Raw genomic sequence first — 6,149 nt, forward strand, 5'->3', positions numbered from 1 at the left:
CTGGTCCCCTTACTTTGTTTCTGATTATAGCTACTGCCTGGTAGTGTCTTGAGGTGCCGTTGTATGGCTCAAAGACTTTATAGGCTGCGGATGCGGCTTGCCTCCACGAAACGTAGTTTTCTATCTTTCCGTCAAACTCGGGGATGGATTTTGCTACATCTAAGGGCTCGTCGCAGCGGGTCCCTGACACTATTTCAATTTCTTGGAAAATTTCTATCTGTGGTGCAGAAACTCTAGCCTTACTAAGCTGGTTTGTCAGTGAGGCTATCCTCTCTTCAAATAAGCGGCATTGTTCCTCAAGGGCTGCCTGCACCTTTGCCTCCATCCGGGCAACCTGTTCAGTATTCATTTTTTTTGATTGCTCTAAAGTCCGCTCTAAGTATGAGGGTATTAGTTCGTCGCCACTACTGTCGTCCGCCCTTTCTTGGTATTGCCCCGGACACAACATAAAAGATTCAAATCGTTTCGGAATTAATTTATAGAGGTTTATAGAGGTTCTTCAGCACTCTATTGCAACAGGCAGAAATTTACTTAAGTTTGTTTTAATAAACACTGAAATCTCACACTAGACAGCAATGAGTATTTTATTTACTTTATTTTAAATAAAAATGAACATCTCACTTACATTTTTTTTGACATGAAATTCTAACTTCGATCAAGAGGTGGGGTGGCCGCTGCGATATGCTGTTTCCCGCCGGCCGCTCGTATTGTTGATTTAATTCGTTCAGCTCTTTTGGCTGGGGGTCTTAATTTTTTGTATTCGTGTATTGTGAGTGCGTATTTTTTGCACTATTTTTGCACTATTTTTTTTTTTTTTTTTTTTTTACGGTTTTTTTTTTTTCACAAAATTTGTTTAGTTTTTTTTTGTTCACTTTGAATCGTACCGCAACTCTTTGCGTTAGCTCGAAGAGTTATTTCAGTTAGATAATAGAGTAACTGTTCACTTGTTGATTTGGTTATTCACTTTATTGAACCGTACCGGGACTCTTTGCGTTAGCTCGAAGAGTTATTTCGGTTAGATAATAGAGTAACTGGGTTATTTTCCGTTTGGGCGCCAATTAACAAGACCGTTTATTTTAAGTAAAGGATCTTAATTTGATTTATTTGTTATATCTCGGCAAAGTAACTTTATTTGTTTTTATTCATTGTACTTGACAATTGGAGAACAAAATTAAAACTGTCATTTAGGGCCAACTCCGTCGGACCACGAAGCCGCCGCTGCCGCTGGAAAGTCGGCTGAATGTTGAGTCAGCGTCAGCAACGGGCGGTCCGGCAGCTTACGCGTGCGAGTCTCTGGTTTCGGCTGCAACTTTGTCACGACGGCATCCGGCGTAACAGCGTTGTCAGCAAACTTAAGCTTGCGCGTGTTAACTTGTATAAGAGACGTTAATTTGAAATTAAATTTATTTTTGTTTCGTTTGATGATAACATCAATCGTATTTGCTTTATCGTGACATTTGATATGTAATTTTTTTTAACAAGTTAGTTAATTTACGTTTTTTTCTGTATCTAGTCGAATAAATTTCCTATAATTGTGGAATTTTCTAGAAAAGTTGAGTCTTGTGGAAATGGAGGATCGAATTGAATATGTTTTTGCTCTGTGGAGTAGTTCGAAATTATTTTGTGTTTCTTGTGAAACAGAGTGGCAATTCCCTTTTGATAGTCGATTACTGTTTTAGCTTTGGATAGTAGCTTGCGTCTTTGTGCTTTCATTGGAAATAGTTAGCCTTGAGGATCGGGGTTTTGAAGATATTACGGTATCATTCGGTACTGGATTTTTTCTCATATATAATATATATTCTTCTGGTCGATACGTTCCCTGCTCAGGGGTAACATAATGGGTCCGAAATGGTTCTGGTCCCCACGGTAGGTGGGAAATGTCATACCAGCATTTGGTGAATTTTGCTAAGTTTTGGGTTTGTTAAGATACATACTTAAGAGCATACAAAAAAAAAAATGGAATGTTCACGTAGCAATATAATAAATATAAGCTTAAAAATACATATGTATATATTCTTGATCAGGATCAATAGCCGAGCTGATCTGGCCATGTCCGTCCCCCTGTCCGGCTGGCCGTCTGTATGAAAGTCGAGATCTCAGGAACTATAGAAGCTAGAAATCTGAGATTTGGCATGTAGTTTTCAAAAACATAGATACAGCCTAAGTTTGTTAAATGATGTTGCCGCGCCCACTGTAACGCCCACCAACCGATTAAAACTTCCTTGCCCACACTTTTAAAAAATGTTTTGAAATTGTTTTCATTTATTTGTTTGTTTGGTAAATTTCTATCGATTTGCCAAAAAACTTTTTGTCATATCCACTCTAAGCCCCACAAAACGCAAAAAACTGTCACGTTCACACTTTAATCAAAAGTAAAAAGTAGTTTTAAATTTTTTTTTCATTTTATTCTTTTTTTTTCCACATAATGTTTAAATTTCTCGTTCGCACTTCCACTAGCTTAGTAACGGGTATCTGATAGTCGAGGAACTCGAGTATAAAGTTCTCTCTTGTTTTATGTTATGTTGTCGTCTCGGGCAAGTTTATTCTGGCTTTCCGATGTTGGATTGCTGTCTCAATGTTCGTGACTACTTTATCCCCACCCTACATATTCGCAGACGCTAATTCAGTTTTCAATTTTAACGTCTCATTCATGCTTATATCCAATATCACAACTAAGAGCATATATACTTTTACTGTACGAATCGGACGATATTAAGATATATGTTGCTGCAATAGGACCACTAGGCAAATTAATTAAAAATAAATCAATGTTTCGTTGCTTTTGATCATAGAGTCTGCTTAATCGGTATACAGTTGTACATCAGTTGTACTTTTAAATATTAAAGCCGAAGTGGTGGTTACATTTTTTTAGAAAACAAAATGGACCAATAACCGGACCGATTACTTTTTCCGTGCATGAATAGGAACCGATCCGGATTCATTACTTTCAAACGGGGTCTATTCAAGGAGAAATGGAACGATACTATATTTTGGGTATCAAAATTAAAAAATACTCTACCAGATTGTTTTTGCGTCTCTTATCTAAACAATGTTATAAACGATTTTGCACCATGTACATAAGTGTATACAGTTTACTCTAAATAGTGTATTTCACTAGAGCTATGGAAAAAAAAATTGTCGGGTCTCGCAGCCATGAGCAGCACGTAAATTGATGCCCAGTTATTGTCAACATTGGAGAAAACAATTAGTCCACGGCACCTTAGCCTTATCTATGCGCGAATCAGTTGCAGATCCCGCTCTCTTGTACTCTCGCCTGCATCTTTGTCGTTGTTACGTTATGCTGTTTGCTGCATGCTCATCGCTGCCAAATTTCTCGAAGAAACAATAAATAACATCGCTTGAATTTGCTACCAAAAAAATTTAAATTCGCAAAAAAGGGTAACGAAAATGTATCTAATTTTTCGCCGTCGCAATATTTTGGTACCATTTTTTTATATATCATAATTTTTATGTTTATTTATAATTTATAAGTACAATTCTTGTTGGCAAAATAATAAAGCCAAACGGGCATACAAATTTCTTAGCTATACACGGTTTTTGCGTGACGTTGGCTTGGTAACGCCAGAAACATTGGTAAATCGTTTTAAAATATTATTTTATAATAGTGTTCGGTGCGGCAGTAACAGTCTTCAATAAATTAAAAGTCCAAAAGTGAAACTCAAAAACTCCAAAAACCGAAAACCGGAACATCCTTAGATATTGGGGAAAAAATAATAAAATATAAAAAAAAATTTTTTAAGTGTGGGCGTAAGAGTTTTGTGCGATTTGTGGGCACGGCAAAAAGTATTTTGGCAAATCAATAGAAATTTTCAAAATATATAAAAAAATGAAAAAATATCACATTTTTGAAAAGTGTGGCCGTGACAGTTTTGTGGGCGTTAGAGTGGGCGTGGCAACATTTGAAAACAAACTTGAACTGCGTCTAAGTCTCTGGCAGCTGCGTGCTTCTCAACATTCTAGCTTTTGTAGTTCCTGAGATCGAGGAGCTCATACGGACAGACGGACGGATAGACGGGAAGGGCCACATCGAATTGGCTATTGATCCTGATCAATAATATAATATATTTACTTCATATGGTCGGATACGTTTCCTTCTGCCTGTTACATACTTTTCAACGAATCTAGTTTATCCTTTTACTCTACAAGTAACGGATATAATAATAGGTTCATAGTCCAGAATTTAACTTTTTGGTGTAATGCATATTAGAACAGAGAACTTCCCCAGAACAACTAGCGTATCCAAACGCTATTGTAGAATTGAACCCACTTAAATAATGCAAAATATCTCTATATAATATATGTATTTTGAAAAAGTTGATAGATAAGCGGGTAAACAGCTAGTAATAGCAAAACATAACCATATATTTGAGCATGATTGTCTAGCCCTTTTAATTTTATTATTATCCAACTTTTGGTATTTAACAATAACTTTTAAAAGTTACGTTTCGAAATATATGGGTTTCAATGGGAGACACTAATGTAACTTTTAAAAGTTACGTTTCGAAATATATGGGTTTCAATGGGAGACACTAATGTTTATGAGAACTATTTTTGTTCATAATGTTAATCTATACTTAAACAAACATTGGGAAATTAATTACCTTCAAAAAAATTTTTTTATAGGAAACAAAAAATGTCTTTATGAAGTAAAAATCAAAACAAACCGCCATAATCGATCTTCTCGATTTTCAGATAATCAGATAGTGGGAGCACACAGCGTAAGCGTAACTAGAATCTGCTTGCCTAGAATCTCACAGCTTTCATTCGAACAGACAGTAGGCTTAGGCAAAATGTCTCTTCGGCCGAGTTCGTGTTGGCGATCTTCGTTAAAACTCCTCGGCTCTGGATTTGTTGCCGGGTCGGTGTTGTTTCCCTGTGGCCGGGGAGAGGGGCATGTTAAGTCCTCCCCCCCCAGTCCGAAGAGAAGGCCATAAGGGGAATGGCCGGATCGGAGAAAGGTGATTAGGTGACGTGTTGTTGGTGTATGCCACGAACTCCGACGACATTTTGAATTTGACAGTTTTTTTTTTTATGTTTTCGACTTTAACTGTAATGCATAAATTAAATAAGTATTCAATAGAGAGTAATTTAGAGGTTAGTGAACATGTGACAATAGACGTTAAGATGTTTGTGGATTGTTTTCTTGTTTTCTCTTATTTTTTGTTGTTCTTTTTATATACATATGTATATTTCTTGAATTATTTTTATTGCTTTTATTTATTTATTTATTTTTTTGAAGTGGTTCTATTCTCGCAGTGCGTGGGGTGCAAAAAGAATTCAACAGTGCACAGCGAACACGGCGTCAAGCGTCGCGACGCCACTCTGGAGCGACATCAGCTCTTGGCGGCAGCCAATGTACAGTGATGCGTCGCATACACATACATGCTTACTTGATCTTGCCCAAGGAAAGTGTATCACTGTGTCAAATTTTAATTTTATTTATTATTTTTTTTTCCTTTATATGTAAAATAAATTTGCGTTCATGAAATAAGTGAAAACGATCCCGGTGCCTTAACAGCGATTGTTGTACACATATTCGGTCGTTAATCACACAACTCACATTTATTTATTTTAAATCACTGTGCGGAGGATCCCGTTGCCTTGGCGGCGACTGATGTATATATTCACTTCTTGCGCAGTGAGTTCTGGTCACAATGAAGTCTAATATTTGGCTTATCTAGCTCTTTACCACTTCTTTTTTTATAACAACTCGCAGTCAGCGACAGCGGCGCCAGCATATCGCCGCGCAAAACAGTTGTTCTCAGAACTACAGAACTACAACAATGCAAAGATTCGCAATGCAAAGATGGTCTGATGCAATATTACCATAGTGATGAAATTACTATTCTGGTGAAATAACCAAAAAAACATACCAACCACATACAAACGGGGAGAGGGGCATGTTAACTCGCGCAACGCTCGGTTTTTAACCCTTTGCACTCGCATGATGTTAGAATCGGAGGCCGTACCCCATATCTGGACGCAGTAGGTCATCGAAGGGACCACTATGGCTTTGTAGAGCAGCACTTTGTTCCTTGGGCTTAGCTGGCTCGCTGGCTTCAACAACCAGTTCAGTTTCCTAAGCTTCCCGCGGCAAGTTGCTGCAATTTTATTGGTGTGCTGCCTCC

This window comes from Drosophila erecta, unplaced genomic scaffold (genome assembly GCF_003286155.1).
Source record: "Drosophila erecta strain 14021-0224.00,06,07 unplaced genomic scaffold, DereRS2 tig00000021-arrow-pilon, whole genome shotgun sequence".
In the NCBI taxonomy this organism is placed as follows: domain Eukaryota; kingdom Metazoa; phylum Arthropoda; class Insecta; order Diptera; family Drosophilidae; genus Drosophila; species Drosophila erecta.